The 21,080-nt window shown below is 39.7% G+C and overlaps 1 long non-coding RNA gene across 1 annotated transcript in view; it reads left to right on the forward strand.

Moving 5' to 3' along the window:
• Nucleotides 1-21,080, forward strand: part of LOC135315774 (uncharacterized) — a 135,461-nt gene that overhangs the window by 53,377 nt on the left and 61,004 nt on the right. The window lies entirely within an intron of this gene.

Below are 21,080 nucleotides of genomic sequence, written 5' to 3' on the forward strand. Positions count from 1 at the left end.
GGTCAATTTCTATGTGAGCTTTGGCTTTTAGAATTGTTTTCACACTTAATAATAACCTATTTGTAACTCTCCAAGTTGCGAGTTATTCAGATGTTATCAAATGAATGTCAGTAAAATCCCCCCACAGTCCTGAGGCATATTTGTGTAAAATATATAGAAATTCTTAAGGTGACACTTGGCAGATGGTGTGCATCATGGAGGACCGTGAAGCTGAGCCGGTGATTCACACAAGCAAAGGTCCGTTAGTTTCCCTGGTTTCTTCAGAGGGTCACTGTACTTTTCATAGTACAATTTAGTGGCAGGTTCATCTTGCCCATTACAGAAGTACGTTTCTTCATATACAATCTTTTATCTGATTAATATGGAATTTAATAATTTGAAGTTAATTTGTGAAGCTTAAAATATTAAAATCAACTAATTACTATATACATTTTTTTCTGCACTACTATGCTTTTCTTCAAGTGTGTGTTCAGATTTAGGAAATGATGATAAACAAATATATTTATTTAAATGCAATGAGTACATACATCATTCATGTATGATAGGCAAATAACTAAAATTATAACCATGAACATTGTCATTTACTGCAGGCTCTTTATGGGCTTTCCCATTCTCCTCTTTCCTCCCCTTCCTCTGGAGGGGAATTGTCTGTAAGTACATCTCTACTTGGAGAAGCTGACCATCGTGGCACGATAAGTTCCCAGAATAAATTCCTACTTGAATTCTGGAGCATTAGTAACATTATTTTGCAGTTGTTGGCTTGCAAGGCAGCTGTTATCTTGAAATTATATTGCTTTACTGACAAAAATTTACCCACATGGGTGAAAAATTCTGATACAGCTGAAGTTATTTTGGAAGTGCGTCTCCTTTGGAGATAACGTTTATGGAGTACCTACTTTGTAGTAGTTGCTGTGGCAGGCAGCAGGGATCAGGATGGGTGGTTTCAGGTTTTTGTATTGCCTGACTAACTACCTACCTACATAAAATACACGTCTCCCTCATTAGTCTAAAACTTCCAATATCTTGATCTGCAGCGACTGTGTTGTTAAACCCTAAATATTCTGATTTTTCAGTACTTGTTTATTTTTCACTTATCATGGCAGAATCACAGCAGTTGAAGTCTTAATGGCAAACAGAAGTGGGCAAGTGCTCCAAAATACCATTGGGGAATATTCCTCTTAATTCTGACCAGCTCTTCACTTTGAACTTGTTTAATAATGGTTTTGTTTCCTTTTACATACTTAAATAGATTTTGGTTTGTACAGTCATTTGATGGTTTGTCTTCATTCAAATACTTGTAGAAGGTTGTTCGTTCATTCATACAGCCATTGCTCGTTATTCACACACAAACTAGAAACATGCTTTTTGTGAAATTTCACTCACTTTCTCAAAGGATAAAACCAGGATTGCACATACTGTATAGCGTCCTCTTTAAAAAACGTGTTTTCCTGATTTCTTCATATTCAGAAAAACGTCTTATAAAGGAAGAGTCTCATTGCAACTTTAATCTGGGCAACTTCTCATGAGCAACCTTGGGAAATACTGGTTCTTCAGTAAATCCATGGGGGAATCCTGCATGCCTGTAGGCTCAGTCCCTGTAGGCTCTAAGGCTGTGATTGGCTGAGCTGGGCAGTTTATTCCTCTGCTGCCGCGCAATGCATTAAGTTTTTTCATGCGGTAGCAAAGCCTGGGTGAAGCGTTGCTGGGGCGATCTCCTAGTAAATTATTTCATGAGGTTCAGGGCATAGGAGAATCAGGCCCATGATTTATATTTGTTTCTCACTAATTGCTTTTCTAATACACCATTGTTTTTAATTCTCAATTTGTCTCTCCCTTTTCTACTGGCTAATTTGCCATTTTTCTTCCTGTTCTGCTGCTGCTGAAAAGAAGCAGCAGAAAGAAAAGTTCATCAACACATGATTGCAGACACACTGTTGACTTGCTGCAAAACAAAATGTTATGTTAAAACAAGGGATGTCTGTGGAGACTGTCATGTATCTTTACCTTCAAAGCATATCATGGACTAAACGGTATTCCTGCCACTGCCTGCTATGTTATTAATGCTTCTCTAATTAGGCCAATCAGTTTTAATTAGTATACTGTCATGTAACAATCTCATAAAATACTTTGTGTAAGAAAATTGATCTGGCTCTACTGCTAATTAGTTTGCTAGACTCCCTACCTTATAAATGGGAATTGATTGCTTCCCTTCAATCCCTCCTTCTTTCCTTTTCAGTAATTCTCCCATAAACTCTGTATTATCTTCTTTTTTTTCTTTCATGATTTTTTTTTTTAGTGTCCCTATGTCTCCCTCAATTAATTCTGCCCATAACCCCATCTCTACTGTAACCTGAAAAGAATGAGGCTTTATCACTTGTCAGAGAAAGCCTTCCTCAGTTAAATTTTTTCCTCTCAGGAATTTGCCAGATCAGAGACCCATAATCCTAAGGACTGTCTCAGAACTAAAGCTGACAGGGTTAGGCCCAGGTCAGCTCACGCGTAAATCAAAGCCAGTAAGGAGCTAAGGCTGTGGCTGGAATTGGAGATTTATAGAGACAGTAGCATTAGCATTACAAAAGAAGTATTTTATTGGCTTTCACATGGGATTTGTTTACTGCTAGTAAACTGTAGAAGAGTAAAACAATAAGGTTAATAAATGGGAGAGTGAGCAACAGATAAATCAAATGTTCCTTGCTGCTTTTAAATGCTCTTTAAAATTGGGATTAATTTGGTTAATTGTGAACATAGTGATAATGCATAAAAAGTCTGAAAAGTCTGGCTGTGTAAATTTACAGCATTGTTCCAGTTCATTTGTGCTGTCTGGGTTTTAATATAAAGTCAATTAGCAGGCAGAGACAAAGCTGACTGCTAAAATTTTGCTGTGTTTTGTTCTGTCTTTTGGTAATAATGAAAATCACCTCTTTGGGATATTTGTGGGCGGGGGGAACCACCCCAAAAGATGAGATGAATATTTTACATTTTCCTTTATATTATTTTGACATGTTCCCTAAAAGTGATATGGAGTTATGTGCCAAAGCATATCTAGGTATCATGAGTACTAATGGATCTAGAATTGATGTAAGCAGTCTGATGTGTCATCTTGGCTTTTCGTACGGGTGTTCACGTCTAGATCCCTCCAGGCACTTCTCTTGGTATCAGGCATCTCCGCTCTGGGAGTGGTGTTTGTGACTTAATGTTAACATCTGAAAATTACACCGCAGGTGCCATGCACATGAGTGCAGGAAAGGTGTTTTTGCAGTGTCCCGAGCACGTGTGTATTGTTCTTTGCTTGCTTTTGCTAAAAGTACGATTATCTTGCAGTTAGTGTTTCAAAGGCAAATATCCTTAAACTTGGATACATGATTATATCTGTATTTAGACAAGTCTGTCTCCAAAGGACCTTTTTAGTGCATTAGACATGCACACATGCACGATTCGTGTCTTTTCCTGGCCAATTGTATAACTGTTTCTGCTGTTGCAGTACAAATGATGAGTATGAAGCAGAAGACTCTTTGGTTGAGTGATCCATCATTGTCCATTTTTGCTTACAGTGACATTTGTCACTTTCAAAGATGAAATTTTTCTCCTACTTTCTAATGAAATAAAAATCTAAAAGCTGATATAATTTGACAAATGTGTCTGTCAGAGAAATACTCAGAGACATTATGTATGATGTCAAATTATATTTTTGTGCAATTTATTAATTTAGGGAATATATTCTTTCTTAGTCTTTAGCTAATTCGTTGTTCATTAAAAGTATTTTTCTTATATTTTTTTATCCTCTAGCTACCTGCTAAGAACTATTGCTGCTTCTTTTAGCTCTTTGAAAGGAATATTAAATATAAATGTATTTATGAATATATGTTTCCTTACCTGAGTTCCTGAAACACTTTTGGCCATTTAAATGGAAAGAATTCTTAATTTACTTTTACTAGAGACACTTCTAAAATGCGTGCTCACTGACAGCTGAAAATAAAGGAGCTATGTGAACTTGGTTAAAATCAATTTTTATAATTTGTAACAACAGACTGGGCCATGGCAGTATTTCTTCAATAATTACTATCTCATCAGCGTCACATTTCCTTTCAAGTTCCAGCAGTTGCTGAAGGAGCAATTGGAAAAGCCTTTGTTAGCATGAAATGTCCAAAACAGTTGTTACTAAGTTGATTATATTACATGAAGGTCTTGATTTCCTCTCCATCAGGGCACATCTCCATTTCCTACAGGATCTGAGGGGTGATTATCAATTTCCAGCCTACTCTTCCTCTGGATTTTCAAATCCCTTTAAGTAGATGCTGAAAATACACTGGTTTGTATTAGTCTGCAAATGACGCCATGACACCAAGGACGAGAGATATAATGTGTCTAGCTGCAAAAGGGCAGGCCCATGCTGAGAATTTCCCTGTTTATTGGAGTTTGTGATTAAAGTTTCCCACACACAGTTTATCCAGCAGGAAAAGCTTGACTTCTCTAACCAAAAGCTGACCAGAAATCTCTGGGTGCTGGAAAAGTTACCGAAGAACAGACACACATATATGAAACTTCTAAACAGTTATCTCTAGCTTCTAATTTTAACCTGTCTATATTTTGACATTGATGAACTCTTGGCCCCTTTAAAAAAAAAAAAAAAAGTATTTTAAAACCTTTGAAAATCAGTTATGTTAAGGTCATCACTGCTTCTTGTAGATCTTAGACCGTAGTATCACAGAAATGCAGACACTGGTGGTCTCTTATCCAGGTGCTGGTGGAGGTAACTGCGTATCCTCTCCCCACCTGTTCACTGCTTCCCATCCTGAACCTCACTGCAGAGGGTTGCTGCACGCTTTCCAACACCTGACATGTTTCATCCCAGAGGTGTTTCAGTGTTGTGAAATATGACCAAGAAAGGTCAGGTTTTGCCAACTATTGTTAATCATAACTCTGTATGAAAACAAGTGTAAAACTTGGGTGCCACTGTGAGGTAACTGTCAGCAAATTTTGATTTTGGCCACACAATATCATTAAAAATATTTTCCCTGCTGTGCCATATGAGGCTTAATTAAATATTTGCTCAAACAATCTGAGTTCCCCCAGATGAAAGGATGTGGTAGGAATATATTAGTATAGTTTGGATGCACAAACCTCTGAAATTCTCTAGTTGTCAGGAGTAAAAAATTGGCATTTGAAGGCATTTTCATCAGGGCCTGCACTGAGATCACAGGTGTCACCAGATCACACCTGGATTACATGGAAGTTGTAATAAGTATATGCTCTCTGCTGCTGGAATGTATTTCTCTACTGGGGTTGCACCCAGACTAACCTCTGGGCAACTTACGGATTCTGGTTTGGAGCTCTGCTCTCTGTTGTGGGCCCACCTCCCATCACGAGGGAAAAAGATATTTCTCTTAATGGCCTTGGGCTCCATGTGATCTTCCAGCCTGTTTTCCTTCTGTGACCCTGTACTGTCACAAACAAAACTCTTCCCACAGATATGCTAGTGTACCCATGAGACCCATCTAGTGTAGGAGCAAAGTCATGGGTTCGTGTCATCTCTCACGCAAATAAAAAGAACAAAGGTAGAAAGTACTGGAAGAAGGATCGAGCCTACAGATGCATGCATACACACACACAAAATATACATATATGCTCACATGCACTTTTTTTAAATGAAAGCTAATCAGGAGGGGGTAGGAAAATTTTTTTAAATACAAAAAATACTGTGCTATTCTGAATTTTAAAGGGCTCAGAGTTATGAAGGTATTTTTGTTAGAGGCTGAATATTCTAAGTTGCACAAGAGTGATTTTTTCACAAATATTTTATTTGAAAATGTGTCTCAGCAAAACAAACTTATTAGTTGGAATAATGTACATTTTGGGTTTTTTTCTCTACAATATCTTATTCACTAAGACTTTTAAAATAAGGAATGAGCTCATGATGAAGTGAAATGGAGATTTTATTGATCTGAAGTATGCTTGCAAAAAAGAAAAGAGAGAACTTGGGCTAATGTTCAACAATGCTGATGTTGTGACAAAGGTATGGTGACTGAATCTTTGAATACAGATGTTGGATTGAGGATGATGCTGAATTCCGTTAGCTTGAAAATAACCTGCAAGTGTCATGTGCCTGAAGCTCCCTTTAGCTCCAGATTGACTGCTGATAGCATTCTCTGTATATACTCTCCAATAACTATCTAATCTTTCTATCTAATGGATACAGCAAAAATTCCACTGCCAGCTGGCAAAAAATGTCATATCTCCTGATGGCAATGTCATTAAAGGGTCATATTTAAAGTTATGATATAGCTGTGAACTATGACTTTATCAAAATGTGAAAGGGCTTGTGCAGAATCTTAAACAACAGAACACCTGAACACAAATTAATTTGCTGCCTTTGTGATGTCTGGCTGGGTCATTGCTGATGTCATAATTCTACCATTCAGTGAAATATTTATAAGTTTTGAAATCAAACAGGGGACCAGAGCAGAGCAGAACAATCCATTGACGGGGATTCAGATTGGTCCTTGGGTACGTAAATGCTAGGGGGAAAGGGGCAAAGGGTGTCCCATGCCATAGAGCCAATGCTTTGCCCGGAGGCTGAATCCATCAGCTGCTCTTGTCAACCTTAATCCCTCCACTGCCCGTGCCGGGATGCCGAACGTGTCCAGAAAAAGAGATGTGAATGTCAATTTTATAAAAGAAATAGAAGACAAATGAAAAATTGGTTTAAAACTAGCATTTGAACAAATGGGAATAGGGTGACTACTTCACTTTGAAGAGAAGTAGATTGTTGTTTCTCCACCTTCAGGAGGGAGCTGAGTCACTCAAAATGGAGGAGAGCGGTTTACAGAAGAAAGGGGCAAATGGAATTGAATTGCTGCTTTGGAAAGTGCAAAACATTTGTATTGTTACTGCAGTGGGGAGGCCGGGGAGCAAGCACATTGCTCTGCTCTGTTGCTGATTTTATTTCATCTTTTTTTCAATAAGGAAGACTTCTTGTTAGGAGCAATATCAGTAGTTGCTCTAGCGGGCACATAAAATCTCTTCACTTTTTTCAGTTTTGATTCAAGATGAGCTGGGTTAGAGGTAATACTGATAAAGGTCTTGAGAAAAGGAAGCTGGAAACTTTGGAGGCAGTTTGTGTCCATGTCTTGCTGGGAGCTGACTTCCAGGCTTTGGGGCGCTTGCACTGTACAGATGGCATTTTCCATCTGAAATCACCTACTGTGGAGGCAAGGATCCGGAGACACATTCTGTAGCTTCTAGCTTGTGCCTGAAATGAGTTAATCTCTTTTCTTCGTTTCCCAGAGCATGAAGAATTTATACATTTAGACATTGATATAATGAGAGGGAGAATCTTAGGCTGTAACTCTGCACTGCAGAAACTTTTCTTCATGGTTTTGGTGTAAGCTGTTTCCTTCTCCTGGATACATATTCTGGTCTCTAGGATGCAACATGTCCCCGTGTCAATCAAGTTAACTTCTTGTGAGCTGTCCCATTAAATACGTCAAGAACATGATCTTCAATCCAAACAAAAAAATTCTGCCTAAAGAGTTGTTTTCCAGCCTGGGTCATTTATTTAACCTGCTTTAAAACAGGTTGTAGCAGTACAACTAAAAGGGTGATAGAGTACTGAATGGGGCCAGAAACAAGTAGCCAGGGCAAATTAGTCTTAATTAAAGCTAACTGAGGCTTTAAACAAGTCTTATTACTACAGCTCCTATGTTATGAAACTTTAGTCTCAAAGTCACATTTCTGAACAGCTGAAAAAGGTCTAGTGTAACAATGGTGGTTAGTATAGGTAATTGCATTGCTTCATAAAGATGCAAAGCTGTTTGAAGAGGTAATTCAGAAATGATCATTAGTTCAAAGTGAAACTACCAAGATATTCTAGCTTGCTTGGGTCACCCACAATTTAACATAAGCTAATCCAATTGGCAAGATATTCTTGACTGACAACTAGCAGTGAAGAGCTTTTCTCACTCTAGTGTGGGGTCCTTTAAACCAAGGTTGTATGATACTGGCAGCGGAGCATGGAAGCCAGATCAGTGGCAGTTTCTGTAACTTTGACCATGAACTAACTAAAGAAGCCTTCACTCTTGACGCCTCCATGTCCTTTATCCTTCATGACCACTCAGCTCACTCAATGTAAGGAAAGAGAACGATCTCACTGGTACAGCTCAGAGTACCTTGGACAAACAATATCCTCTTAATATTTTCAAAATTCTCTCTGGGCCTCTAGTGAGACAAAGACAGTGAACAGAGAGGCAAACTTTCTCCATGCTTGCATAACTTACTCATATTTAGCGTGCTCTTTTTGTATTCATATCCCTTTCATTGTTTCCATTCTGGGTTTATTTAGTTCAATTTTTTATTTAATCAGGTATGCACTTCCTTGGAGGATTTCCTTTTTCTCCAAAGGTAGCTTCACTCGAATTGCAGTCAACTTTAACTGAATTTGGTATTTCTTGAATGTTAAAGATTACTATGACTTTAATAGAATTATTTAATATTGTTATGTTAATAGTAGGAGTCTGAGGAGTGGTGGGGGGAGACCCTACTGTTGAGTCACAAGGTTCAGACAGGACCCCCTTGCCTTCTAAACTCCTCCTCCAAAAGGAGTTTAGGTGTGGCTAAGTCTGGTCTTAGTCTCAGACTTGGTCAACGGTTTCTTTTCAAAGGATTGTAGAAATAAACACTCACCAGAGTATTTGTTGTTAGTAACTAATTTGGCAGCAGCCCAGGCCGGTTGTGTTTAATGCGAATGATCATGACTAGATTAATCAATAGTGCAATTTATTAAAGCAACAGATACACAGGTTCTTTGGATTACTGGTGATAGAATTGGTGGTTACAAGACACACACAAATACTGAAAAAATGAGTAACACTGCTAGGCTACAAGTGCGTTAAGCAAATATGAAGCGACTCTAACGCACTGGAGATTCAAAGTGAAGCTATAGAGAGGTTTCTAAGTTTTCCTGGGGAAACACTTGGTATAGCCAAGTGCTCAAATCTTACCCAAAGGCGTCCTGGTGGGGGTGGGGGTGGGGGGTGGAGAGAGACTATATTTTTACCTTTCAGGTGGAGCTTGAGTGACTCGAGTCATACGTACCTTTATTATGATTGGTGTAAAATCTCCTTGCTTTGCCTGATCATGGGTGGTTGCACCTTAGAGGCAGGTAGCTTTTCGGATGGAGGTGTGTTTTGGTAATATAATGATATTATAATGAGCAAAGTTCCTGAAAAGGACATCATTTTGCCAAAAGCGTGACAGACTGTTGGCTCAGGGTAGCAAATGTGCAGCATACCAGCTCCATGGTACCTCGAGTTCCCTTTTACCACAGAGCCTGGCCATGGTGTCTCCGCACCGCTCCACTCTCTGGACAACTCCTCTTAAGAGTCAGTACACCAAGTTCTCCTTGCATTGTCAGTGTATTAGGTTATGAGCCTAGGGATGTTCCATGGAATGGATTTCTCACCTATCAGCTGCACCCTACCCTGCAAGCTTCTTTCATGCTGTACCTTTTCTAAAAACATAGGTTTAATTTCTAAGTCATCCTCAGTGGTTATTCCACAAATACGTTAGCTAAAAATTCAGATGTCACTTTTGCCTTTATAGTTAGTCCAATAACCAGTAGCTAACTGGATTCCTGTATGCTTGTATTTCACAATAAGGAAAAAAATAAAAAAAGTTCCATATATGTTGTACATCTCTTCCCCGATAAACATCATGCAGATAAATTTAAATGTTTGTATGCAGGTCCTCTGACTGTTACTCATCCCGAAAATGATAAATACCCAGAGTACTGGCAATAAAATGCCAAAGTTATAAAGGACATTATTCTTATCAAAACATGTTTGGAAGAGTAGAATAAATTGTGTCCTTGTGGTTATAATTGGAAAAAGAAACTGCATCTATTGTTATTTTAAAATAACATCTTTGCTTTAATATTTGCTAGAAAATCGGGGGTGGTGGTGGGATGGTGGTGGTTACTGCCTAGTAAGATAGAACACTAAAAACAATTCTGTTATTACGAGTGAAGTTATTTCTTACTAGTCTACATTTTCAGTTGGTCCGTGCCAGAATGTGAGATGTATACAAAACCCTACCTATGTACCATGCTATATATACCTATACAGAAAGAGAGGGAAAGAGAGAGCACTTAGTTTAAAATGCATGTGACTTGCGCTCACACTCCATTCGGCTGCATTAGGATGTGGATTATGGGCCTTGTGACATGGCCTCACAACTTTTCTGACATCTAAATGTGGCACTGCTTCGGTGCTTCACGTATGGCTATCATTAGACATGGAAGTAGTCCCGTGTACTTCACTGGTGTCATCCCCCTGACCTCTTTATTTTTTTGAATTGTGGTAAGCCCTTGCTGAAATAAAAGTATATGCTCTTTAATTTCTTTTTTTTATATTGCTTTCTAGGCAATCTTGTAAAGATGAGTCTCAAAGCCGTACGATGCCTGGGAAAGGGTCCCACTGCAGATGGTCAGTATTTAAGGCCAGAGAGAATGTGGTCTAAGCCAGGGAGATCGCTCCAGATTTTAAAATAGACTTGATGTGCATGAACACACAGGCATATCTTACGCTCCTCCCCAGCTTCAGTGCAGTGACAGCGGGGAATTATCTGGTCCCTTTGGTTGCATACTAGTTGTGAATATGGATCTTCTCAACAGATCAGATAAAACTGACAGTTTCTTGTGTCAACTCTCTCATGCTTGAGCAGCAGCTTTAACATGTTATTAGGCGCTACCCAGTAATGTCTGTCTCTTTCCCTCATATGAGGGAGATCCCACATTATTAAAGTACTTGCTTTACTTTATTTCTGTGTCTGTTTTTTCTTCCCAGCCTTAGATTTATGAGCCATTGTAAGCTTTTCTGACTGCTGCTGAAAAGGATTCATGCCTGCTTGTGCTCACAGCACCCAACAAATCACTCATTTCACAACGTTTGTTTCTTTCACTAGATGGGTATTCTTCATTTTTTGTACATCCATCACACTTCACTGCAGTAATTTGAAGGATTTTGCATACCGGTCTCAAACAAGAGGAATATATTTTATTTGTTGTTATTCTGAAATGTGGATTTAATCAGTTCTGGTCCTCTTTACTTTGTCGCCACAGTATGAAAAAGAGTGAAAGACACCTGCACATTAAAATGAAGGTTAATTTTCAGGTTCTATTTTTTGGAGTAGTTGATTTTTACTTTGAGGAAGAAGGATGGACTAACTGACCTAATGAAGTCCCTTTCAGCTCTGTTTTCTATGCTTCTGTTATTAGCTGAACATTCATGGGGAAACATAAATTTTATTTTTATATCAGATGCTTGGTATTCAGCAATTCCTTCCTTCTTTCTTTTTTTTAATTCTTTGCAGTTTAGCCAAATGACTTGCATTTTCTTTCATGGTGAAGTTTTTCCTTTGAATGTAAGCTGTAGTTGTAAGGCATTGGTATTTCAGCAATGCCAGATAATAGTGACAAATAGATGCATTTAAAATATCACTTATGTAGAGAAAATCTGTAAAAAAAAAAAATTCTTGAGAAAACAGAGCAGATATTCAGCTTTTCCCTTGGGCTTCTTTCTCTATATATTTGGGAAGACTGCAGCCTTTCCTGTGTCAATCTGTCTCCATACAAGGGAGATGGGAGACCCCCAAAGAGGTGCACATCTCTGAAGACTCTTAACTATTTAATATTCCTTCTGATCTCTAAGTTAGCAGCTAGATAATATTAGCTTGCATTTTTCTTTGAAGCAGAACCACGATGATTTTTCTCTTCAGTCTCTTGGGTGTGACTCTTTTGCTGAGCTTGGTGTATCCTTTCTCTAGGAAAATGACATCTGCAATAGTGGGTGAAAGACCCATCTAGCTGAGCTTCCCATCCCTGCCAATGGCCCGTGCCTGGGGAGACGGTGCAAGAAATGAATCATGTCTTTCCTCTGACATCTCTCTCCCCATTCCCCCCAGTCAACAGAAATGATTGTTACATCCCCATTTTCTTTCAGCAACCCATGGTAAAAGTTATATCAGGTGCTTCTCTTTGTAGCACCTGTATTTATGATGTTATGTTACAAGCACCCCCTTAAGATACTGGATTTTTGATTTCTGGCTGCAGTCCATGTGGATGTTAGTTTGGTAGTGTAAGTGCCAGAAGCCTGGCATAACAAACCATTAGAGGTCATCTATCTCAGCCCCCTATAGCACTAGATTGTTTTCTGTTATATACCCTTTGGACATCGGGATTTGGGGGAATACTTTTAAAAAAAAAATTTCTTGAGGGGGTCTGTGCCATATCTATTGACAGACTTCTCTGCATCTCACTGTCAGAAATTGCTTGATGCTGATCCCCCTCCTCCCCACCCCGGCTATGATTTCATCTGATTGATTGTCATTGCAGCACTTTCCTTTTTCAGGGCTTACTGGTAAACAGCTGTCGTATAACCCAGCAGGTTGTCAAGCCAGTTCACTTTATTTTCAGTTTTCTCCTAAACCATCTTTTAAGTTCTTGTTAATTGCATGTTGGGCTTCTGTTTTTTTCACCTGCTTCAGGTCTCCTGTGCAGAAGGACCCAGAATTCAAGGTGGTGTCTTACACCTGGGTTCACCAGTGTCCCCTAAAGGACCCAGGAGTGCTGTACATTCACAAACAGAACTAGGGTGCTCAGAGCTTGTCCAGAGGATGCAAGCATCTCCCTAAGCATCTAAGTTGTGTGGGGTTGGAAGCTCCTACTTCTTTTTCTCTTTGTTTTAATGACTTCTTAATTGCAAACATTTAAAATTTTTCCTCTGCTACTGTCCTAGGTTTTTTTTTAAGCAAATCTACCTTATTTGTGCCCTATACTTTCATTCTGTATCAAATATACCTTCTAAATATGCATATTGATGTATTCTACAAACAATGTTTTTTTTCAGGATGCATACAACATATTATTTTTTCAGCTACAAATACAGCCCTAGTTTTAAGTATCACCTGCAAATGTAATTAATGTGATTTTTGCACTCTTTCCATGTCCTTCAAGTGACATTATAAAGCTGTTTCTGCAGGGAGAGTCAATGTAAACATTCTTGCAACTTGATTTCTTACTGGTTTACAGCTACTTCTCACTTAGGGTAGTTTTCAGTTTAGATTTAAGTTGGTTTGAAATAACCTTTCAGTAAAGGTTCTGTAATGCGTTAGTAAGCAGGAATGTAATTATATTCTCTTTGCTTTTTTTTCCAGCTAGTTTTGTCGTTCCCTTCACCAAGTCCTCCCTATTCTGTTCAGATGAACGGCCCTCTGGTCTTCAAAACCATCCATAGTTTAGTCCCTACATCTCTGCTCTGTGCAGATCTTGACATGTGCCTCCACAGTCCACTGTAAGGCAACAGAAAAAGAAGGAAAGGAATAGCTGTCCAAGATGTGACAGCGCGAAGTTCTGTCATATCCATCAGGATAACGACCTTGTGAAGGTTGTCTGTGTTTATATTTGGGACTGGGTGATGCGGCTGAATGATTGTTTGACACTAAATGAGCCAGTAAGGTACCTTTCTTTCAGTGAGACTTTGCAAGCTCTATTAATCCTACTTTTAGAGACAGAAATTTCTAAACCTTCCAGGCCATATGTTAAGCTCACAACCTCATTTGTAATGACTCACAACAGGTCTACTTAATACTCTTTTACTGTAAGGTACATATGTGAAAACTGCTGTTGCTGGAAAGATGAGATGGTGTTATAGCCAGCACTGCTTCACTTTAACGGGAGTTTTCTAACTACTGTGCATTGACCAGTGCATGAGGAAGTTTGCATTTACCGTCATGGATCCATGAAGTGTAAACAAATGTCTTCCTCCGCATGCAAATGGAATTTATTTTGTTTAGTGGCCACAGTTGAATTATATTGCCATTAAGAAGAGGCTACTGAATCAGACATTTCTGAGATTTTTGTAATTTGATTAAGCTTACATCTCAATTAGAGAAATCTGCCAGGTTTTTTGCAGCTATTACACTAATGTTTGAGATGTGTTTCCCCAATCTCTTACTGAATTCTTTTCTTACACAAATATAACTCCCAGGTGTGCTGCTACACTGGTGCTTTTAATTGCATTTTATTTACTGTGTTTTAGAATTATCATTTTGCTTTCATCAACACTTATGGGTAATTTAATGCGTGTAAACTAGATTAATTAAGATCAAAGCACTAACTGTGGTGCTTGTTCCATGCCTTCCTTTCTGTGGCCATTAAAACCTTTAGGTTAAACATATGCTGACACACCTTTTGTGTATATCTTCTGGAGGAAAATGTTGTCTTTCCCTTATTGGTAGTTTGCAAGCTAGCTTTTTTTTTGCAAACTTCTTGCAAGCTATTTCTCTTAAGATCAGTTTGAGAGACCTCCCTACCTGTTCAGTAGGAAACAAAGACAATGGTATTTACTATTAGCAGAGTGTAAAGATCATGTGAAGTGATGTAGGAAGCAGCTATGGAAACTAATCCTTTCCCTTTGCTATACAGTCTCAAAACTTGCTTGTGGAGTGAATGCTGTATATAGAGTTTAGCAGCTGTGAGTGGTCCCCTTGGAACCAGTGATGCTACTTAAAGTAGAAAGTACTAGGATGAGCAGAAAATGATGCAAAATTGGCTAGCTGACGCACTGATAAAAGTAAGATGTAATGCAGGAGAAATCAGTGCTCTTGTGCCAGTGCTATAATACTAAATATTTTAAATTACTCTGATTTGCCCTCCTGCTTAGCATGTTGACTTGTGAATGAAGGTGAATTAAACTCTGCTGCATGCAAGCGGTTCTTATTCCCCAGCTATTTGTCATGTGCTTGATGTGGTTGTCCTTGTTGAAGGAGTGGCTACTTACAGGAGTCGTTGGGTTTCACTGCTGAGACTAATCCAGGTGTTTGAAAGTCAGCAGTTTGGTGTATGTGCACACCAACAGATACTTGAGAGTCTATGGGCACATTGAAAGCTACATGGTTTTGGATGTGCTGGAAAATAATTTAGTGAATGACAGGTCCAGAGCAATGGCACTGTGTATGAGCGGTCAGATGGGAAAAAGAAAACCTGGTTACAGGAATTATAAATGAGGATAACTGTTTGACTTGAGGAGAACAAAATGAGCTGAAAAAATAGTCTACAAATACATTGTCAGAAATAAAGGGAACCAGCCTGGACTGGCTAATAGTTCTCTCTTCAACAAACACTCTTAAGCTCATACTCCCAAAGGAGAGAAGATAAAAAAGTGAAAGCTAAACCAAGAGAGCCACTGATCCATTCTGGATGGCAAACAGAACGCTATAGCTGCCTGGGAAGGGGAGAAGAAAAATAGCAGACATGGGGGAGGTTCGGTATCTTGGCTACCAAGGGCGAAACAGAACTAGCTGCTCTGTTGGTACAGCAGAGGAGATTTCTATTGTGCACAGAGAAAATGACCCTAACAAAGACAGAGGCCCACAGATAAGAGGAAGAGCTGCCAGGACAATGAAAGAAGGTAGCTATTTGGCTGCGATACAGATTTTCTTTTGATTTTCACTGAAAAACACACCCTGACTGACGTGGAACATAAATCCTTTCTGTGAAGACAGTAACACGACGTTTGCTGGAGAACTTGGAGGGCTGAATGCTATCCACACCTACCAGCTGTCTTGCAAGGGGAGTAATGCCATCTCTTTTACATAAGGCTGCCTGGTGCCCAGTTTGCCATTAACAGGGGAAATAGTTTGTCTTTGGCTTGTACTGAACAAGGTTTCACAGGCCTTGGACAAATTGAACATTATTTGAAACCGTACATTCATCTGCTGGCTGCTGTTCCTTGTGCCTATTTCGCTCACATTCATTGAAGTCCTTCCTGGAAACTACTTGCCAGCGGTCATGGCTTGCACTTTCCTGTTTGTGGTTTGTTGCTCTGTCAGACTGGGGCATTTGAATACCTGTTATGGGGTTTTACAAACACTGCAATTCAGTTATAAGAGTCATAACTCATGAAGTCCCTTACAGTGAATTTATTGGAAAATATTTTAATGAAATTTCATTGAATTAGTAATATGAGTATGAAGCAGCAGGTGATCTGTTGGCTGTAATGGAATAATGATTTGCCATTCGTCAAGTTCCCAGGGACTGTCTGAGGTTCCTTCCAACCTAATTTATTCTTTGGTCCTGAGTTTGTGATCATACTCCTGTATAGTACACCTTCCTCAGCTTGGTATCATTGCAAAGGAGTGAGATGTCCTTGTGGTCACTGAACAAGAGACAGTTTTTTTTTCTGAGTTCCCTTCTTCATACATTTGATAACATAGCTACTGCCTTATTTAAAAAAAAAAAAAAAAAAAAGGAGGAGAGAAAAAGAGAAAAAGGCAAAGTGAAAATCTATACTGTGTTAAAAAAAAAAAAAAAAGAGCCTTTCAGTCTCTCCGGCTAATCTTCATTCAGTAGTGCAGAGCATGTAGCTCTGTTAAAGGCATGACTCTGATTGTTAAGTACCACAAAAGATCTGCTCCATCCTCGTCCATTGGGGGCTTGGATTTATTGGGAAGCTGTTAGCTTAGCTTCCGCAGCACAGGACACGGCTAGTGTTGCTCTGAAGTGAGGATGTCTGGTCACGGATGAAACAGCAGCAACAGGGTTGATGTTTAGTCCTCTGGGTCTAGGGGAGATTCATGTTGCTGCAGACCTGTCTCCTCAGTACAAGCCAGCATCAACTCTCAATTGCAGCCTCAGGTTGGCATGGATAGATGGCAGCATCTTTGGCTGAGGTCACAACAGCATCACCAAAAACCAGAGCTCTGTAGTTGCTAGGGCCAACCAGAAAACTACAGGTTATTTGACTTGGTACACCAGTAGTGCTCAGTTTTTTCAGGGCTTAATTCAGGGTTTTCCAGCCCGTGACTGGGACATTTTAGTGGCATAACTGAGTCGGTTGCAAGATTTTAAATTATTTTTGTAACTGACTTAACTGCATCAGTAAAAGCCCTATACGTGGCTGCATATAAAACATGCGTTATACTGTAATAGCTCATTTCACTTTCTATATTCACTTGTGTTGATGTAGGAGCATTTACATCAATCTGAGATTGCCCTCTTGGAGGGCAGGAGAAGAGGGAAGCAGCAATATTGCTTTAAGTCTAATGGCTTAGTTAAAGTCAGCCCTTCCTCCTTATCCCTCAGACTATCTCATCTTCCTGAAACAAATGTGCTAAACTGCATGTGCTGAATTGGAAACTCATTAATGTATCAGCCACATTAGAAATCAAACCCAAACATCTAGGCAATTTAGTATTCTTCGGGGCATCTCCCAGAAAGTTGAGCAGCTCCCATAACTCTTCCTGCTGACAGGTCTCATTGACTGACTTTAGCAAATATAAACCAATTTCACCCAAGCACTTTGCCAAAGAACCTACCAGTCTAACCTGCTGATAATGTCTATCTGGATTTAAATATAGCGATAAAGCCAAAAAAGCTGTACAAATGCTACAAAAGCCTTGATGGTAAAACCACTATAAAGCCTTTGTGTAACTGCTTTTGTGCTAGGCCTTTGTCATAAAGGCAATTTGTTCATTTGGACCGCTGGTGTGCACCAGCGGAGCGAAAGGGTAACAGCATAATCTGTTAAGGTGTTGGTTTGGCAGACGGTGGGTTGTGTTTCCATCTGGAGGCTGCCAAGTCCTGACTGAGTCTAGATTTCAGACTTCAGTCTCCACTATTGGCAGCAAACAAAGATTCCTGTGAAGGGGTGTTTGCAAAGGGCCAAATGCTGTGCCAAGAGCATCTCTTATATGTTTGTCATTATAGCTCCTCTGTGTTATGAGACAAATATTGTATGACAAATATTGAAAGGAATATAAACACCTTTATAAATCATAGCTTAGTAATTAAAATAATTGCTTCTCTCACCCTCCAAAAAAAAAAACCCAAATCCTAAGAAACTTCTTGAAGAAATATAGTTGCCAAACTAAGGCAAGAACGTAGGAGGTTCTGCTTGGCTGGAAATGGGTTTCTTTCTTGGACCAGAAGGTAAGCAAGGGAAGAAAGTGAGGCAATTCCATACAGTGGTACCTCTATTTGAGGAAGTGATCTAGATGTGGGTGAAATTTTAAAATCTATGTTGCTGTATTGCCCTGATGTCATGGTTTTAGCTGGGATAGAGTTGATTTTCTTCACTCTAGCTGGCATAGTGCTGTGCTTTGGACTTAGTATGAAAACAATGGTGATAACACACTGATGTTTTAGTTGTTGCTGGGGAGTGTTTATACTAGTCAAGGACTTTTTTAGCTTCCATGCTCTGCCAAGTGCACAAGAAGCCAGGAGGGAGCGGGGACAGCTAAGAAAGCAGATTCAGACTGGCCAAAGGGATATTCCATATGATGTAACATCATGCCCAGTATGTTAACTGGGAGGAGTTGGCCAGGGGAGGGAGGCAGCAATCACGGCTTGGGGACCAGCTGCATCGGTTAGCGCGTGGTGAGCTGTTATATCATCTGTGGTTCTGGTTTTTTCCCTTTTTCCCATTTCCTTTTTATTATATTATCATTATTGTTATTATTTTCATCATCATTATTATCATTATTATTCGATTTTAATTATTAAACTCTTCTTATCTCAACCCACAAGTTTATTTTTTTGCTTTTGCTCTTCCTATTCTCTCCCCCATCCCAGAGGGGTGGGGGGAGCGAGCAAGCAGCTGTGTGGTGTTTGGTTGCCAACTGGGGCTAAACCACTTGCTCAAGGATGGGGATGCTCATTCTTAGTAGCTGATATCTGTGAATTGAGTATACTCTGTAATGCCTTCTTGTGTCTAGTTAAGAGATGCAATGTCATGTGACAGCTCAGCCAGAAGAGTCTTAGCTTTAAGAGAGTTACGCATAATTTGCTTGGGGGTTGTCTGTTCCTACAGTCTTACCTTTTATAAAGTAGACCTCTCTGCATTAATAGTAGGAGTCTGAGGAGTGGCTGGGGGGAGACCCTACTGTTGAGTCACAAGGTTCAGACAGGACCCCCTTGCCTTCTAAACTCCTCCTCCAAAAGGAGTTTAGGTGTGGCTAAGTCTGGTCTTAGTCTCAGACTTGGTCAACGGTTTCTTTTCAAAGGATTGTAGAAATAAACACTCACCAGAGTATTTGTTGTTAGTAACTAATTTGGCAGCAGCCCAGGCCGGTTGTGTTTAATGCGAATGATCATGACTAGATTAATCAATAGTGCAATTTATTAAAGCAACAGATACACAGGTTCTTTGGATTACTGGTGATAGAATTGGTGGTTACAAGACACACACAAATACTGAAAAAATGAGTAACACTGCTAGGCTACAAGTGCGTTAAGCAAATATGAAGCGACTCTAACGCACTGGAGATTCAAAGTGAAGCTATAGAGAGGTTTCTAAGTTTTCCTGGGGAAACACTTGGTATAGCCAAGTGCTCAAATCTTACCCAAAGGCGTCCTGGTGGGGGTGGGGGTGGGGGGTGGAGAGAGGCTCAGCCCGTCGACAGGTCCCAGAAGTCACAGTGGTATGCAACGGTACCTTCCCTAACACCCTCATTCTCTTAACCTGTTTTATACTATATTTTTACCTTTCAGGTGGAGCTTGAGTGACTCGAGTCATACGTACCTTTATTATGATTGGTGTAAAATCTCCTTGCTTTGCCTGATCATGGATGGTTGCACCTTAGAGGCAGGTAGCTTTTCGGATGGAGGTGTGTTTTGGTAATATAATGATATTATAATGAGCAAAGTTCCTGAAAAGGACATCATTTTGCCAAAAGCGTGACAGACTGTTGGCTCAGGGTAGCAAATGTGCAGCGTACCAGCTCCATGGTACCTCGAGTTCCCTTTTACCACAGAGCCTGGCCACGGTGTCTCCACACCGCTCCACTCTCTGGACAACTCCTCTTAAGAGTCAGTACACCGAGTTCTTGCATTGTCAGTGTCTTAGGTTATGAGCCTAGGGATGTTCCATGGAATGGATTTCTCACCTATCAGCTGCACCCTACCCTGCAAGCTTCTTTCATGCTGTACCTTTTCTAAAAACATAGGTTTAATTTCTAAGTCATCCCCCGTGGTTATTCCACAACCTCATGCTGGATTGATACCCTGTTTGTCTGAGAGCTGACAGTAGAGCTGGTCACCTGGGCCAAAATTTTGCGAATATTGTGTTAATATGATATGTTACAGAAAACCCTTTCCTATTGTTTTAGTGGTTCTTTATTCCTGCCACAACAAATGACTGCTGAAACATTGCCATAAAGATTTAATTTCAGTGGGTAGAGCCCTGATTGCTTTCCCCATATCAATGGCTCTGTAAATTGCAAAAAATGGGAATAAAGTTATCATCCTTTTAAGAAAATCTACCCCAAAAAAGTTCCAAAATATAAGGTCTTTATTGGAAGCAAACACATACACACACACTGCTCCTGGACTTTGGTGTTGATTATTGTTAACTGTGTTAATATATGAGGAATAACTGATTCCTGCTTCACTCAAGGTAAAAAGACATGCCCTGCATTTTAAATAGGTGTGTAAACTCTGATACCTGAAAAAAATGGAACCCCTTGTTCCAGACTGGCCAGGGCAAAGGGCATTAAAACCTTGTTGTTTCATTTATCTTTGTACATTCAATATGCAGTTGGGTTTTATATTGTTGGGAGGCTTGGATTTGTGGCAGCAGGGGTGGGAATGCAGGCTGCACCATGAGGATGCAAGCACTGGCTGGAGCTAAATGGAAAAAGTCAATGGCTGTCATGCTTGCCTGGAATTTTAGTGGAAACCTGAGAGACCATAGCTGTATTTCTGACTTCAGAAGAACATCCCAGCCCCTGGGCTACAATAAGACTGGAATGATGAGGAGGGGAGAAGAGGAGAAGATATAAATGCTCTTGCAACTTGCTGTCCATCCTGTTGAGGCTGGGCCGCTAAATAGAAGGCATGACAACCGTTTTGATCCAAAGAGAGAAAGTGTTGAGAGTAAAGAAACACCAAAAAACCCCAGCAAATATGTAAACACATCCTAAACACCTTATAAAAATTTTTTTTTCAGTCCCTTGCCTGGAGAATTAAGGTGATATGGCCTGTGTGAAAGTGCTGTAAGGCTATATCTCTGTCCTTAGAACAAAAGGTGGAT

The sequence above is a fragment of the Phalacrocorax carbo genome, chromosome 1 (assembly GCF_963921805.1).
Source record: "Phalacrocorax carbo chromosome 1, bPhaCar2.1, whole genome shotgun sequence".
NCBI classification, from domain to species: Eukaryota; Metazoa; Chordata; class Aves; order Suliformes; family Phalacrocoracidae; genus Phalacrocorax; species Phalacrocorax carbo.